At 44.5% G+C, this 15,628-nt stretch overlaps 1 long non-coding RNA gene across 1 annotated transcript; it reads left to right on the top strand.

Moving 5' to 3' along the window:
* The first annotated feature begins 11,183 nt into the window (after positions 1-11,183).
* LOC134443298 (uncharacterized) lies at positions 11,184-11,873 on the top strand. Its single transcript, XR_010033634.1, has 2 exons — positions 11,184-11,567; positions 11,692-11,873. It is a non-coding gene; the product is annotated as an uncharacterized LOC134443298 (long non-coding RNA).
* The last annotated feature ends 3,755 nt before the right edge of the window (positions 11,874-15,628 follow it).

Genomic DNA, 15,628 nt, shown 5'->3' with positions numbered 1-15,628 from the left:
ACCCATGTTCACTGGCATGACGTGTTTTAAAACTATCAAATAAAATCTAACTCTTCGTCAACTGTATGTGTATCTGGATGATGTTGGTTTGTGTAGTAGAGTGGAATTTATAGAACGTTGAAAAATCGTTTTATATACTGACGCACATTATTACATCTGTTGATAGTTGTGGTAAGCACAAGGTGAGGACAGGGCAGGTCAAAAAAAGGTACGGCAACTATGCTGCTCATTTGGGAAAAAAATTTGCAACAATTTGGATTCTTTTAATGAAAGTTTCCAAGTAATAAAAACTAATATTTTCTAGTATGGACCAAGTACAGTCATTCTGCAGCTAAAAAAATGTCAATTTCTGGAAATTCAAAAAACGGCGGACCATGGAGGAAGAGCCCCCTTTTAATGTAATGAAAAAGTGGCAATTTTCCGCAATCATCACAACAAATACTTAGAATATGACGGTGTGGTGGAAAATATCATGAAAAAGGTAACATATATTGAATCGTGTAAGCATGGATTTCTGGAAATAAAACAACTAAAAATATTGCACAGTGGCCCTTTATGTTAACCTTGTGTTTAGATGGTGTCAACTTATTTTATAGAACGAACCTTGAGTCCTCATCTTTCTTAGCCTATGTTTTACTTAAACTTAATCATGAACATTTTTCTTAAATGTTTTTTGTGCAGGGACATCTACAAGTATTAGCATGTTTACACACCAGGTTCAATTAAGTCTGGTTTACTACTGAAGCCAGCTTCTTAGTATAGGTCCCTGTGTCCTTAAACAGCTCATTAGGGTGAAATGTAGTAGGTTTTAAGTGTTGAACTGCGTTTAGTTTACATTGTCTACACTTTCACTGGCCATCTTGTGCAGTAGTAAAACGGGGCATCGAATAGAAGAAGAGGCTGGAGTCAGGGTGGGTTTTCATTACTAACTGTTTTTTGCAGGCGACCATTCTATCCAAGTTATTTACAACCTAGTGTCCCTCTTGTGGTCAGACCACCCTCCTGCATATTGTTTGTATGGTCAGCGCGGCGTAACAACAACACAATATTCCTGTTGTTACATAGCAATATCTAGTGTTGCCGATGTTTAACAATGATCCAGCCTGACATTTGAATGCATTTTTAACTGTACTGGTGGAAAACCCAGAGATAGGCCCAACACCGGAATCCTAGTCTCGCGCTCTGCTGCTCTTAGCTCTGTGACTGTAGAAAACCATTTAATTTTGCACTCCTAATTTACCAAGTTTCCCGTATCTTATGAGGGATCTCAAGTCGTAGAATCTCCCCTAGATCCCAGGATAATTGTGTGATTTGCACGCAATTAATAATAGGACTGTTTCTTTATTATGAATATGTCCAACAATATCGGTTAAGTCTGAGTCCAAAAAAAAAAAGGGGGCTGTCAAGGGTATTATATCCATTTACTTGTAGAACTGATTGTGCACGCGGCCGACTCCTTAAATTCTTTGTGCATGTCCATCCCATACGAGCGAGACGTCTAGAATAAATCAGAGGTTAAAGTTGCGGGAAGGTAACATACTTATGAGGATCCTAAGCACCATTACACTGTTTTTAAACCCCCTATTCTACTGCAATAGGAGGCGCGAGAGGTGTATGTCGAGAGCTACCTCCCAAAAAGAATATGATCACCCCCCCGCTTAAGAGTTCCAGTTTACGATAACATGTTTTTTTATTCTAAGTAGACAACATTGACACTCGGGCTGACCCAGTATAGCGTTCCCACTCCGACATGGAGGAAGAATGTCATTTGAGCTGCTACGGTTCGACAGTACATATAACCTTATGAAGGAATATAAACGGGATCTACAAACAAAATATAAGATCAAATGAAACGTTTTATTACAGTGACAAAATCTAATTATAACGACAAGGTAGCAATGGTTGAAAAAAGGTCAATGCTACCTAATTAAGAGGAAATGGTTACATGGACAAACTAGGTCCACACGGGAGCCATCCCTTTGAGCGGGGTTTAAACTCAAAGATTTGATCATTACACCAAAGTTTAATACCTAGGTATCTCGTGGGGACGACCCCCAGCCAGGGACGCAATTGAGCGTGCCGGCATGTACCTGGGCTGGGCTTGTGCGCAATGGCACAAAGGGTTGGGTTGTAACCAACCACCGTTATCCAAATCCTATGATTCTAAATCTTTAATAGAATTCACTAATTGCAGTTTCAAAAACCATACAGCTGTTTCACCACCCGAAGTAGTTCCATCAGAATTTGATACCAAAACACATGCATAGAATTTCAAACAACATCATAGTAAGCATTTAAACCACGCATATTACGATTTTGCGGGAGTTTCAGTCCTCTGCTGTGGGGCACGGGAGGTGCACGCATGCAGGAGCAAATGGCCGCTGTCCGAGAGGCGCTGGGAGGGAACGCACACCGGGGGGTGCCGGGGCCCCCCCGCTTTTAAAACGCCAGGAGGTGCGCAATGCATACAGGTGGACCGGAGGTTTTGGGGCGGTCCTTCCCCCGCCCGAAGGGGGCCACTCTTGTCACACAGTGCTTTTGAGATCCAGATGTCAGATATGCAATGTTTTGTATCTTCTTGAAGTCAAGCATAAACTCAGAGTAGTAAAACAAAGGCGTTGAAAAAAATAATTAAAGGAAAAGAAACCGCAAACACATGTTAATAACATGCCCGCAAAGCCCACCGGCGCTGTGTGAATTCAGTGCCCCTTTTGTCCAGGGCCCCCCACCATATGCGGGGGATCTCAGACCAACTGTAATAATATATAATCATGCATGGTTCTTTCTTGCTCCCTTTATATTCTCCCTCATATATAAAGCCCAACTGGGAATACTCCAACACCCATTGTTCATTGTTGACAACAGCCACGCCACAGGCACACAAGTGATTCAAGTGAAAGCAACAAAATTGGTATTTATGTTTCACAGGCCGTGCAAGCGGGCAACCCTCAGTGGCTCCCCAAGGGAGCAGTTGCGGCCTGGACGGTACCAATGCTGCAGGGTACCTTCAGTCATAGAGGAGGGTTTCCCCTCAACTGAGGGAACATAGGTAACCCTTTTTTACAAAAAGGGTTGCTGTGTTCCCCACTGCTGTCAAAGTAGACATGCCCTCCACAAGGCAAAGTGCAGGTTGCTGTTGCAACTGTGACGGGTTAGGTTTGAGGGAGAGTTTTTGGGTACAGGGGCACAAATAAACTCAGAAACATCGCATTAAAACGACAGGTTAGGTTGAAGGGATGGGTTTGGGAGGGGCACACATTTTGAAAACTTTGGAAACATAACAATGCCGGGGAATTTTAGAACCCTTTATGTCAAAAAAAAGGGTTCTAATGTTCCCCGCTGCGTTGTCACAAGAGTACTGCTGCCGCATGGAGGCAAAAAGTGCTTAGGTTGTTGTCTGGCACCTCTGACTAGGTTAGATTTAGGGATAGTTTTGGTTCTAGGGAACACACAATGTTCACCACAGCACGAAAAGGGGGATTTGTCGATAATGAACTCGTCCCCTAATCGTTCCCACGGACTTGCCTAACTTTCGTATGATTTTGAGCCGCTTGAGAGAATCAAAACTATCAATTTTGGTGGAACACCTAACTCGCATCCCGTAAGGCGAATCGTCAAGCCGCGGAGAGGTCTCACAGCAGGGTGTTAATGGGGACCAACACGATTACCACATTGAAAGGCAATGACAGCCAGCCCGGGAATCTCGGACTAGCCTGCTGCCTATTGGACGAAAACAAGACACGTGACTCAAAGTAAAAGAGCTTCGCCTATTGGTGGTTAGCATCTACGCCTTCTATTGGTCACGTTGGTTGATTAAGTTTATGCCAGACTACCAGTATACAGTGGGTCCGTATAAATTATGCAAAAATTAATTATTACTAATTATAGCCTTACGCTAGGTTTGATTTTCTTTTGTATATTCAACAATCATTAATAGGCTGCACTGTGATGGGCTTTAGCTTTGATGCATGATGTGATTTATTTATAAAGGGAGATGCAAAATGAATGAAATGAAAATTATTTTTTAAAAAAGAAACGCTTTTAAATATCACACCAAAGCAAACAATTGTATTACGACCCCTGGCCCCCTCAAAAGGTGCAACATAAAAGGAATCCACCACGCAGGATAACGACTATTAGGGTATTTATTTCAAATTATAAAAATGAATAATGTAGTGCAAGATCAGTAATCGTGTGAGTGTATGCAAAAGGTCTAGGGTTGACCAAGACCAAAAACCCAAACCCAAACCGAACCGCCACAGGAAAGGGAAGGGGGGAGCCACGGCGGGGGGGGGGGGTGGTGTGGGGGGGGGGTGGGGGGGGGAGGGTCCCCATGCCAGTGTACGCACAGTTTTTTGTATTCTGGTCGTCATCAGGAGCGCACCTGCTGCTCCATCGATTGCTGAGCGACAGCCAAATGCATCGCGCAGAGTACAGCTGACAGAGGGGCGGAGCTGTCCCAGGACTACCCAGTCCGTCAAACCCCTTACCCCCTTAAAACAGAGGCCCATTCTTGGTGGCCTCTGCAAAAAAAAAACACAAAAAACAAGAATTATGGTGCCGTAATAATTAACACACACAAAACCTAAAGTATTTTAAGCACTCAGAGGACGAAGGGTGCAGACACACCCCACCATCCCCTGCCAACACCCTCACCCCTGGTCCGCATCAGCAATCCTGCGTCCGGGCACCGAGAAGCAATTTTAAGGAGAAACGTGGGCATGGTGATGAGGGCAGGAGAGTGTGAGAGTGCTGACCAACATGCGGCTATTATGCCCCCTCTGAAATTGCATACAAAGGCATTCGGCAATTTACATCGTCAATGCCACGTATGTGACGTAAGGATCCGGTTTGTAGGGCTGCAATGCAAAAAGAGGGCCCCACCATCAGCAGGCGGCTGGTTTCGGATTCTGCAATGAATGTAAAAAGGTCAGTGGGTTGTTGGTCGGAATACACCACCACTGGGGTTGACCCACCCCCTACATAAACAATCAAAATTATTGCAGAGCCACCAAACCAGCGCCAGGGCTTTCCATCCCAATAGTGGAATACACACAAGCTGTATGTTTGTTAAATTTCCGTTTTTGGAAAAGTTAACTGACAGGTCGGTCAGCACCCCTGCGTCATTTCCCACCTGTAAGATCACAGGCCCCTGTCACACCACATGGCTTGCATCCAATGTAATTGAAAGGGTTTGGTCAAGTTTTTGGTGCAGCCAGCACCGGTGCGGTGGTCAGCCAACATCTTCACCACCTGCTCAACATGCCTGCTGACCAGAAGGAGCGACCAATTAAATGTGACTCTGTCCTTCAGCAGGTCCGTTGAGGAGGAGATACAACTGAAGAGAAGTTAGCACAAAACCCCCTGTAGTACCCCACCATACCTAAAAACACGGCTCAGTTTCCTTTTTGTGGTTGCAGAGGATGGAACCAGCAATATGGCAGTACACTTTTTGGCTCGAACGGGGTCCATAACCTGCCCCTGCCCCCACTACCTTCCCCAGATAGATTACGAGTAGCTTGTTGCAAAATTCACATTTAGCTACTGATTCACGGTCAGGTTTGCCTCCACTAAACGATCAAAAAAGAGCACACGAAGTCTGCTTAAGTGCCGGCTCCCACGTTCCACCTGTCACAATGCAATCATCCAAATAGGACCAGCACATCCTTCAAGACCTTGAATATTACACGATTCCATGAGCCTTTGGAATGTAGTAGAAGGCGCATTCTCAATCCAAAGCTCATTACATGATAAGAGTATATGCCTGATGGAGTCACAACAACGCAGACAAGTATCCTGGGCCCTTTTTGTCAAGGGTACTTGATAGCTCCCCTTCAGGAGATCTATTTTTGTGACAACAGCGTGCAGAACCCACCAAATCAATGCAATCTTCCATTCTGGGGAGTTGGAAAGGCGTCAGGCTTGGTTACCGTGTTTAATTTTCTATAATCGTTGCAAAAACCGAAATGTACCATCCTGGTTTCCCTACCAGCAAGCATGGGACGTCCAGCTGGAATTAGAGGGCCTGTGCTAAATTAGTATCTAACGAGGTACTGAACCTCAGGGCCTCCATAAAGCTTTTTCTCTGTCAGGTGAGACACGATAGAAGCGCTGTCTAATTGGCTTGATCTCACCAACCAGCTCGATGGCGTGTTCTAGCCAGTCAGTGCAAGTGGGCGTGTCCAGAAAAGAGAGAGGGAAAAGACAAAATAAGAGATTTAGTTCCTCACGTCTGTTTCACAAGACCACTATGAATCAAACAATGCATTTAAAACGCTCAACATTTTCAGAATTTTAAAGTCTGGGCATCAACGCCGCGTCGTCGGGCGCTCCCTCGTCCTCCCCAACTGCCACCTTGGGGAGGCGCACGAGGCAACCGCGCGTCTACAGTCAGCGCAGCAGACACTTTACCGTCAGCAGGTTCAGATTTGCAGGGCCCCTTTTTGCTTATAGTAAGATTGTTAGCAGTTTGTACATGACACAACTGCGACGATTTTTTCGGTCTGGTGGTTGCCACTTAAATAGTTCCAGCTCTGTGAATTTCCGCACAACGGGATAACGGTTATAAGGAACAGAGAACCGCGCTTTAAAAAGGTGAAAATTGTGAAACGGCAGTAAAGCCAATACTTGATCGCCTGGACTAAGAACTCGTTCAGCTGCCCCCACGGTTCAAAACAATCTTTTTGCATCCTGTCACTGTGCTTTTGCCAACGTTTTTGTTTTGCGAGTTCACCATGAAGAGAAACAGTTTACGTCCGAAACCTCTTGGACTATTCAGCAATGTAAATTAACTGGAGGATCGGTCTCAACTAACCGTCATCTTTTAGCACAGGACAGGGGGCCAACGGACTTTATGACCGAAAACTAAATCGTTGGGACTGAACACCAGTACTTTCTTGAGTGACCTCTCTAGCCGACAGCATAACCAGGAAGTCCATCCTCCCATCACGATTCGTTCCGCACAGTAGGCGCGTAACAAGGATTTCAAAGTGGAATGGAACCCGATCTAGCGCACCTTGACTTTGGGGGTGGTACGCACTGCTCAACTATGTTTAACGTGAAGATGCTTTAAACACCTGCGCAAACATGTTGGACGTGAAATTACTCCCTCTATTCGCTTTCGGATGACCTTGGGAATTCCCGAAGATCCGAAATGAACTGAGACGTGCTTTTACAATGGACCTGGTGGTAATGGATCTCAATTGGGGTAAGCTGCTGGATATCGAGTGCTTTGGCAAGCATAACCGTCAGGAGATACGCTGACACCCACTTTTCGATGGGGGTAATGGGCCCACACCAATCCACTATTAAATGTTCAAACGGACGGCCCACAGCGGGGATCGGATGGAGAGGGGCTGGCTTAATGCACTGATTTGGGGTTTACCAGTTATTTGACACCACATGGCAAGATCTTGATGAACCCGGATTGGCAACATCTTTCTTCATGCGGTGCCAAGTAAAAATTGCTGCAACAAGCGTTGTATACTTTTGCGCACCTTCAAAATGCCCAGCCAACTTCCCTGTGCGCCGCCTTCAACACTGCAGTTTTAAGACTCTCGGGTATTACAATTTGCACCCATGTCTACCCCCAGTTCCCCATCATGCTGCAACCATTTAGCACCAGTAAGTATCCCATCCACTACGAAGTAACCCAACCTCTGCATTCTTTCATATGGTCAAGCGGGGACAAAGGCACTACTGCAATACCTCAGACAAACGCTCATCTATTACTCTGAGCTGAGATTTAGTTTTCATCGCGATTGTAAACAGTCCGGCAAGGTAGGCCAACGTAAATAGCAGTTTGAACATCAATCGCACCAGATGACTCATCACCCCTGTGCGCGGAATTCCTTTTTGTTCGCCCTTGTTTACTGCGCACGGAGTCACTGGAAAAATTTCCAGGGAATTCGTCGGCACAATAATTTTCATTGGGTTTCTAGAGGAACAGCTGTCACTAATGGTGGAGGTGGACCATCGGGCCACACTCGTCCTCCAGCCAAAAATCATTCCCCAAAATGACATCCACCCCCTCTATCTGGGTAGTGATGGGCGCACGGGCCACTACTACTTCGCCCTGCACCAGATCTCTGAATGCAGCACCTAACCTGTGTAGAGGCACTGATAATGTTGTTCCATGCCAATTCCCAGAAATCAAGACAGATTTTCCTGTGCTAGAGCTTACACGAAAAAGGCAAAACAGAATTGCTTAACGAAGGTTTCAGAGGCTCCAGTATCACGCAAAATCCGCACAGCTGCCTTCTCTGCCTAATTTGTTAAAGAGACAACCCCATTTGGAGAAAACGGCCCATAGCGTTTTCTTCTACCTGTTTCTCAACCGACTCTCCGTCAACACCCGAGGATAGCGCAATCAGCAAGTGTAGATACCAGCATCTGTAGAGAAACACATGGCTAAAAGGGAACAGCGAGGTTTAACTACATGAGAGACTGCAGGAGTAACCAGGTGCCGCACACAACACGGGTTTTGGGTTGGGCAGAGGTTCGATTTTGGTTCTTATTGTCACGCCACACTTTAGGTTTAGGGACATTTCATTTTTCCAGTGACCAAATTCGAAGCACTTGTTGAACACTGGGTCTCGGTTTCAGCGTTCCCACTTCGAGCTGGTGATTCCTCCTGAATACAGGAGGGCTGCCACGCTGATAACGAGTTGACCCATTATCATAACGCTTGTCCCATAATGGTTTTGTCTTCTCTTGTCGTCTCCTGCAGAATTAACGCAAAACTCTCAGCGAGTGTAGCCCGCCTCTGGCAGCGTTTTTGGCTTCTGTTCGTTACTGTATGTAGCCACCTCGTTCGGGTACAATGTTTATTAAATTGTTCCAGCACCATCAGTTCACTTCCCAAAGGGTGGGGTAGGAGATGTTTTTCTGGAACATATTTACCATATCATCTGAAAAACCCCTCATGATGCCATAGCACCCATAAAAATAAGTTGTGTGAAGGAAAAACAACGAAATCTTTGCCCCAGGCCCCTGGTACCGTGTAGATGGAGTCGTCAGAAGGTCAGAAGGTAAAACGGCAACCAATAGAAGTAATAGCTCCTCATCACTTCCTATTGGTTTCTGACACGTCCATCAACCACCAGAACCTCACCCCTCCTCCCTGCGAGGACGGGTTCACCGGCATCGTGAACTTGAACGATCCCCGCCCCCATCATTCATGCACCTACGGCGAGGCTCATCATCACTCGGCTAGCAAGGTAACGAGAGTTAGCAGCAGGCTGAGCTACTTGGAAAATTTGCTGGCTTTTGCAGAGCTACAGGAAGAAGAACTTTGACTTTTGTTACACTGGACCTAACCATGTCAGGATAACATAGTCCTTGGATTATAGTCATTGGGACTCGCCAAGGCACCAGATTCCACACGGCTGACAATGGAAATGGGACCTGACACTCTTGGAAACCACAGTCGGCTACGGCTACGCGCGCTTCAAACATAGGCTTTGGTGACCACATTTCTAATCGAGAGGTGAGGTAATATATTGTCTGTATAATATTTTGTGAATTGGTTTAGTAGGACACCGGTGGTGTCTTTTTTTAAGCAAGGAGCCCTATCCATGGAGAGGGTCAGAGGATTAGCTCAAGTTCCAACATATCTTCGCTGCTACCATTTGCTTAAATAGCTGCTACCTTAATCGCGTTCTTTTTGTGTGTTTTTCCCCTGTGTGGAATGTATTCTGTGCGCATATAAACACGTTTTCATAATTTGCTCTGTGTAACCTCAGACGGTTTACTTGTGTGTTTTGCTACTCGAAATCCCTAGTTGTGCCGAACCCGATCGACCAAACGCAGCTGGGAAGGATGGAAGCACCTGTTCTCAATTCCCCCTTTCCACCCCGCGTTCAGTAACTAAATACGGAATCATCCCGTAATAAGTAAGTAACCTACCATGTTTACACACACATTTACTTTGACCAGCAAAGCCCATGTCTTTCTAGTGGTTTACAAAAAATTATCGTTTGCATGTTTTGCTTTGGGTATGTACGGCTCTGTTGTATGACGATGGTAATACTGTAGCAAGCACAAGCACAACCTGTTCCCCCACTCCAGCATTGCAAAATAGATTGCCTTTGGGTTTTCCAATGTAACATGATTGTGGATGTAGAACTAATGTTGTTAACTCGCGCTGATGTCGTTTTTGAGAAGACAGTAGTTTTGCATTTGATAAATACCACCTAATGACACCATGACGGCTACACAGCAGAGTCTTTTATGTGATGGCTACACTGAATGATCACATGGAGATGCCGGTAAATTATTTGTTTTTACCATGGTTATATAGAACTGTTCTGCTTTGTCCATTCAAGTGTTGTGGTGGTTTTCCATAGCTGTTCCTTGCTCATGTATCACAACATATCAAGGCTGCCAAGTAAATGAAGGATGAATCACCACACACTGGTAGTTTATTTGCTGAAACAATGCGTTTCGCTATTGCTTCATCAAGGTTCACTCTCACATCAAGGGGGCTTTGAGTTGTTAAAATGTTTTTCTGTTTGTGGGTGTAAATTTCGTCCAGTTGCAGATACTACTATCCCTTTTGGAATGATCTGCCTTTGAGAAACAATGGTTCTATCTGACAAAAAGCATATGAACAGATCCTGTAGTTGTAATTGATACACTAAATTATCATATTCCTATGTGTGCGCGCACACACGCTATAGGTTTCAATTCAATAGACTGGGACACTTTCAGTCTTTGAGGTTGCTGGAATCAACACAGGACTACCTCCATGCACCTAATCGGAAACTTTGCTGTTTTTTGTGTACTTGTCCCCTTTGTGTTTGCTGCTAATCTGCCTCTTTCTAGGGTTCTGTTGGTTGCATGCAGATTGTGCCAGATGATTATCTGTCTATGGTCTTAGCCTGGGCTCTGTGCTAATATGCCATTTGTGCTCTTTTTCCCTCAGGTCAACCGCAGACAGGGTCCTTCCACAACACCTTACTTATGCCAGTAAAAGCTACAGCTCTTCCGCGATCCGACAAGAAGAGCCTGGACTGCAGTCACCATCTCAACACACCCAATGACCCGAGAAGGCGGATGGCTTCAATTCAGTATGTAGTTCTGCAAAATATACTCAAAGGTCTTCACCCCCCCATGGTGCTGAATGCATTTACATTTATTTTTGTAAGGTAAAAAACAATGCTGATTACAGATCATAACTTGGGCCATGAGTGAGATTTGAGGTAGCAGCCATCACCTGATGGTGAGAGGTGGTCCTAAGATCACAGAGAGAAGCAGGTTAAAATCCCATCCTTACCTCTCCCTACCTACATCTCCATCCACAGCTGAAGTGCACTTGAGCAAGGCACACAACTCCACTTTGCTCCTGGGACTGTAGCCAACACCCTGTAAAACCCTGCTGTGTAATTTGATGTAATGAAGCCCTAATATAGTATAACACATTGCTTGTTTCAGATATGGAAAATTGCACAATAAAAGTTCCAGGACATGAAGGCTGCATACTGTGAACGTCAACCTTCAGGGCACAGTCCTGTGCACAAGACTTTCTGCCCCAAGAGGGATGGCTGACGGCAGACACTCACAACCAGGTGAGCCCAGATAAAGGAGTTATTTTTGGTGTCCCTGCCCCAACAACCCAGGTTACTTACATTTAAAATGTCACTGGAGCTACTGTCAGATATGTGATTTCTAATTCTGTTTATCTTTTTACAGCACAGACGCCTCCAACCTCAGACTAGGCCCTTCACAGTTGCTGCACTTACCCACCTTCCCCGAGTTTTTGTGTGGTAATGACAACTGTAAATATAGTATAAAGTAATGTATCTAGTGTCATGTGTAATACATTGTTTAAATTGTCCATACATTTCAATGACAGTAAATATTGGTGGACACAATTTGACTGTGTGGCTTTTTTTTATTCATTCTCTGACTGAAAATGCATGGTTACATAATTTATATATTCCACAAGACTACAATCAGAAGATTATTTGACAGGTTGCATTTATTTTCTATGTATTAAAAAAAAAAACAAAGGTAACAAGACAAACATGGTTCCAAACAAAAAGGTGAGATGTATAAATGTACAGATTAATGCTCCTACAGATAATGAACAATAAACTCTGCACACTGCCAGTTTGTGTGTTTTATACCGTACTCTGTATAAACCTTTTATATTTCTCTAGTGGAGCAGGGTAACCCTGGCTAATCCTGGGTATTGTACTGTGTATTACAACGTCAACCCTGTTCAAGTGCCCCATACTGTCTGTAGGCTGCATGCCTGAAGAGTCCGTTTCTCTCACCTAGTCCTACATCAGCCCAAAGTCTTCCATCAAAACTGAGAACACCACAGCATTTCCTTTCAATGTTCATGGGCATCTCCTTACAGATTGCGCAGAGGCGCCAGGTTGGTTATGCTACTGGGCTGTGGCTGAGGACCAGATGTCATGTGCCAGGTCGAACATCAAACTGGGGTCACGGATCAGGGCACGCTGCAGTAAACCGATGGGATTGCTTCAAGTTCAATGATTGAATCAAAGGCCTGCAAAGCAATAAATACGTTTTATGTAATGCATTTTCTATTTGATGATGGGGACTAAATAAACTATTGACAATAAGACCGATATGGACATAAGCAATCATTATTGTGTATATAAATAAAGATGTGCCAATTGTATGCATACAACGTTTTGCAGTCAATTTCTTACAAACTGGTGTTGTGCCAGGGGCACACAGATGTATGAAGTAGAAGGGCTTTTATGGATGTACTTGAACTAACCACTGGTGTTGTGTACCTACAACCATGTCATATCACACTAGTACTCATAGGAGTAGAAATATTGTAATGGGTGTTATCACAACAGGTGTACTCGTGCAGCCTACTCGTGTTGCGATATAGAGTACATCTGTTGTGATAACATCCATACAATACTTACACATCTGGAGGAATACAGCAGGACATATGTTATTGTGGGATGAATGTATGTACTTCCTTACAGTTAGCAGGGCGTCAATTCTGTTGGAGTCTTCCTAATCAATATCCCCAACCTCTGCTGCGTCTATCTTCCTCCTCCATCTCTGGCCATCGGTCCTACTGGGTTGTTAGGGTCGTTATGATTGTGATGGGCCAGGAAAGCTGGAGCTCTCGTCGTGGTCGTGGAAGGTCTAAAGCATATGAAAATATCGTCAGCCAAAACAATTTAATTAGCGTTGATCAGTTCGGTTGTTTTTTCTTTACTTCCCTCTGTTCCTGTGTCTGCGCGTGCGGCAACCCAAATGAAATATCCCCGTCGTACATAACTGACGTCCTTGCCTAAAACACTACGGATTGTGGTGTCGGGTATATATAAATACAATAGTAAAATGTATATTGCTGTACACATCTGTCAAAATAAATCCATGTCAGTACTGTAGCTACTGGCTACTGTCTAGGGATGACTGTATAGCATCTGTCATCAGTGTTAGGAAGTTAGAATGAGATAAGTAACATGTATCAAGTCAAGTTCAATAACTAATCTAGTATACATCTACTGTCATCAATATTTCTTGAAATGGCAACCATGACGGCCTGTGCGTTTATTGTGATGTTGAACATTCTTACCGTAGCCGGAGACAGTGCCATGGCTGGAAGTTAGCTTGGCTAATCGATTTGACGTGGCTTCTAGTTCTAGCCCCGCCTCGTGAGCTCTCGTGGTTTCCCGGGATAATCCGAACACTTGACAGACTGCATGCGCGTTCATGTGTTTTGAAGGCGTGGCTTTGAGGGGAGGTCTGAAGGGAGAGGCGGGCTGTGTATTTTCAAAAATATATCTCACAGGAACCGTTTTTCAAAGATCTCCTACTCTACCTTTAATTGCTCAAACGTTTTGATGTTTTCAGCTGCCAGCCATCTGTTAAAGAAACTACTGAGTTCCCGCACTAATTCCGTGTGTGTTTGTAGTTCACCTTTTCTCCAATTTCTGAACCTGGACCTGTACGCCTCAGGTACCCATTCAAACGCACGCAACACTTCCTCTTTAACCTTAGTGTATATATTTTCGATCAATGGCAGAAAGAGCTACGAATGCCTCTTGGGCTTTTCCAGTAAAAATGCTCTGCAACAACAACGTTCGCTCCGAGTCCGTCCAGCCCCGCTGATCAGCAACATTTTCAAACAATGAAAAGAAAATATCGGGGTCTCTTTCATTGAACTTGGGCAACAACTTAACACTTTGAGACAAGTTTATATCTCCTGTCTCGCTATTTGACGCATTGTTCGACCTTTCCGCCATGACCTTTGCATGTTCAAGTTTCTGATTTTCATGTTTCAGTTTCTCATACTCTAATTGTCTTTCCTTTTCCCGTTCCAGTGCCTCTAAGCGCCTATGTTCCATCTCCATTTCCAAAACCTCTTTCTGTTGCTCAAACGTCAGCTCTGCACTATTTGACCTGTGTGGTGAAGAATCGATCTTTATGGGCGTTGACTGCGCTATAGCCCCATCAGCACCAGTCGGTTCAATATCTAACAAAAGCCCCTTCTCTTGTAGTTTGTCTTTTACCCACGTTTTCAAGGCAGGTTTTTTAACTTTAGGTGGGGAATCAAACGCATGTTCCTCTGCAGTTTTTAACAACTCATCTACCGTCATTTTATCCAAATCCTTTAAAGACAACGAGGCCATGGTCCGCGTTATTTACCGACTTCCAAAAGGAAGCGCGCAACCAGAATTACCGTACCAACGAAATGATCAAGGTTGCCCCTTGTAATTGCCCAATTACCGTACCTACAAATGTTTTTACCAAGGTTACATTCTCTTACTTTTTCCCTTTTTTAGAACATCATCCTTTCACAAAACCAAACACAATGAATGTTGTGCAGCCAAACAAAATTGCCGATGCAGGTAATCTCGGCCGCAACAGGAGTTACAAAGTAAACCAGCTAGATTGAGCTGCCCCGCATCTAAATAGAGAAAGAGGCCCTACTTTTAACCTAGTCTTCATGTGCCCACATACGATTGGTCTGCATGCAAGCAGTCCCCCCGCGTTCGACACACCAGAAAAGCAAAAGAAAGTTTACAATAAACCACCAGCGTTAAGCGCTCTTACCTGCCGCGGGGGTTCACGTTAGCTCTGGCGGATCTAACCAGCCAATTTCTCCAGTGCGCACAAAGACACCTGCACCTGCTTTGGCTTCTACACAAACAAAAGAGCGGCCCAACCAAAAAAAATTGGCCTCCCCAGCCTTTGGCAAACAAAAATCGAACCAAAACTTTAGACTACTTTTCAACTCAAATGAAAAAAATCTGCGCATGGATTCCAAAAAAATAGCCTACCGATCAAGGTGCTTACACCCGTCGGCCCAAACCCATTACTAATTACGAATTAGCAATAAACCATGTAGGCCTACTTAAGGTAGCCTACAAACCGTCGGATTAAATCCCTGGACGAGATCCCAATTATGTTACGACCCCTGGCTCAAAAGGTGCAACATAAAAGGAATCCACACGCAGGATAACGATTTAGGGTATTTATTTCAAATTAATAAAGAATAATGTATGTGCAAAATCAGTAATCACGTAAGTTTGTGCAAAAGATGCCTAGGGGTGACCAAACCAAAAACCCAAAACGCCAAAGGGGTGAAAAGGGGAGGCCCCGCCATGCCAGTGTAGCACGGTTT

Source organism: Engraulis encrasicolus, unplaced genomic scaffold (assembly GCF_034702125.1).
Source record: "Engraulis encrasicolus isolate BLACKSEA-1 unplaced genomic scaffold, IST_EnEncr_1.0 scaffold_302_np1212, whole genome shotgun sequence".
Classification (NCBI taxonomy): domain Eukaryota; kingdom Metazoa; phylum Chordata; class Actinopteri; order Clupeiformes; family Engraulidae; genus Engraulis; species Engraulis encrasicolus.
This window is presented reverse-complemented; position numbering and strand designations above follow the sequence as displayed.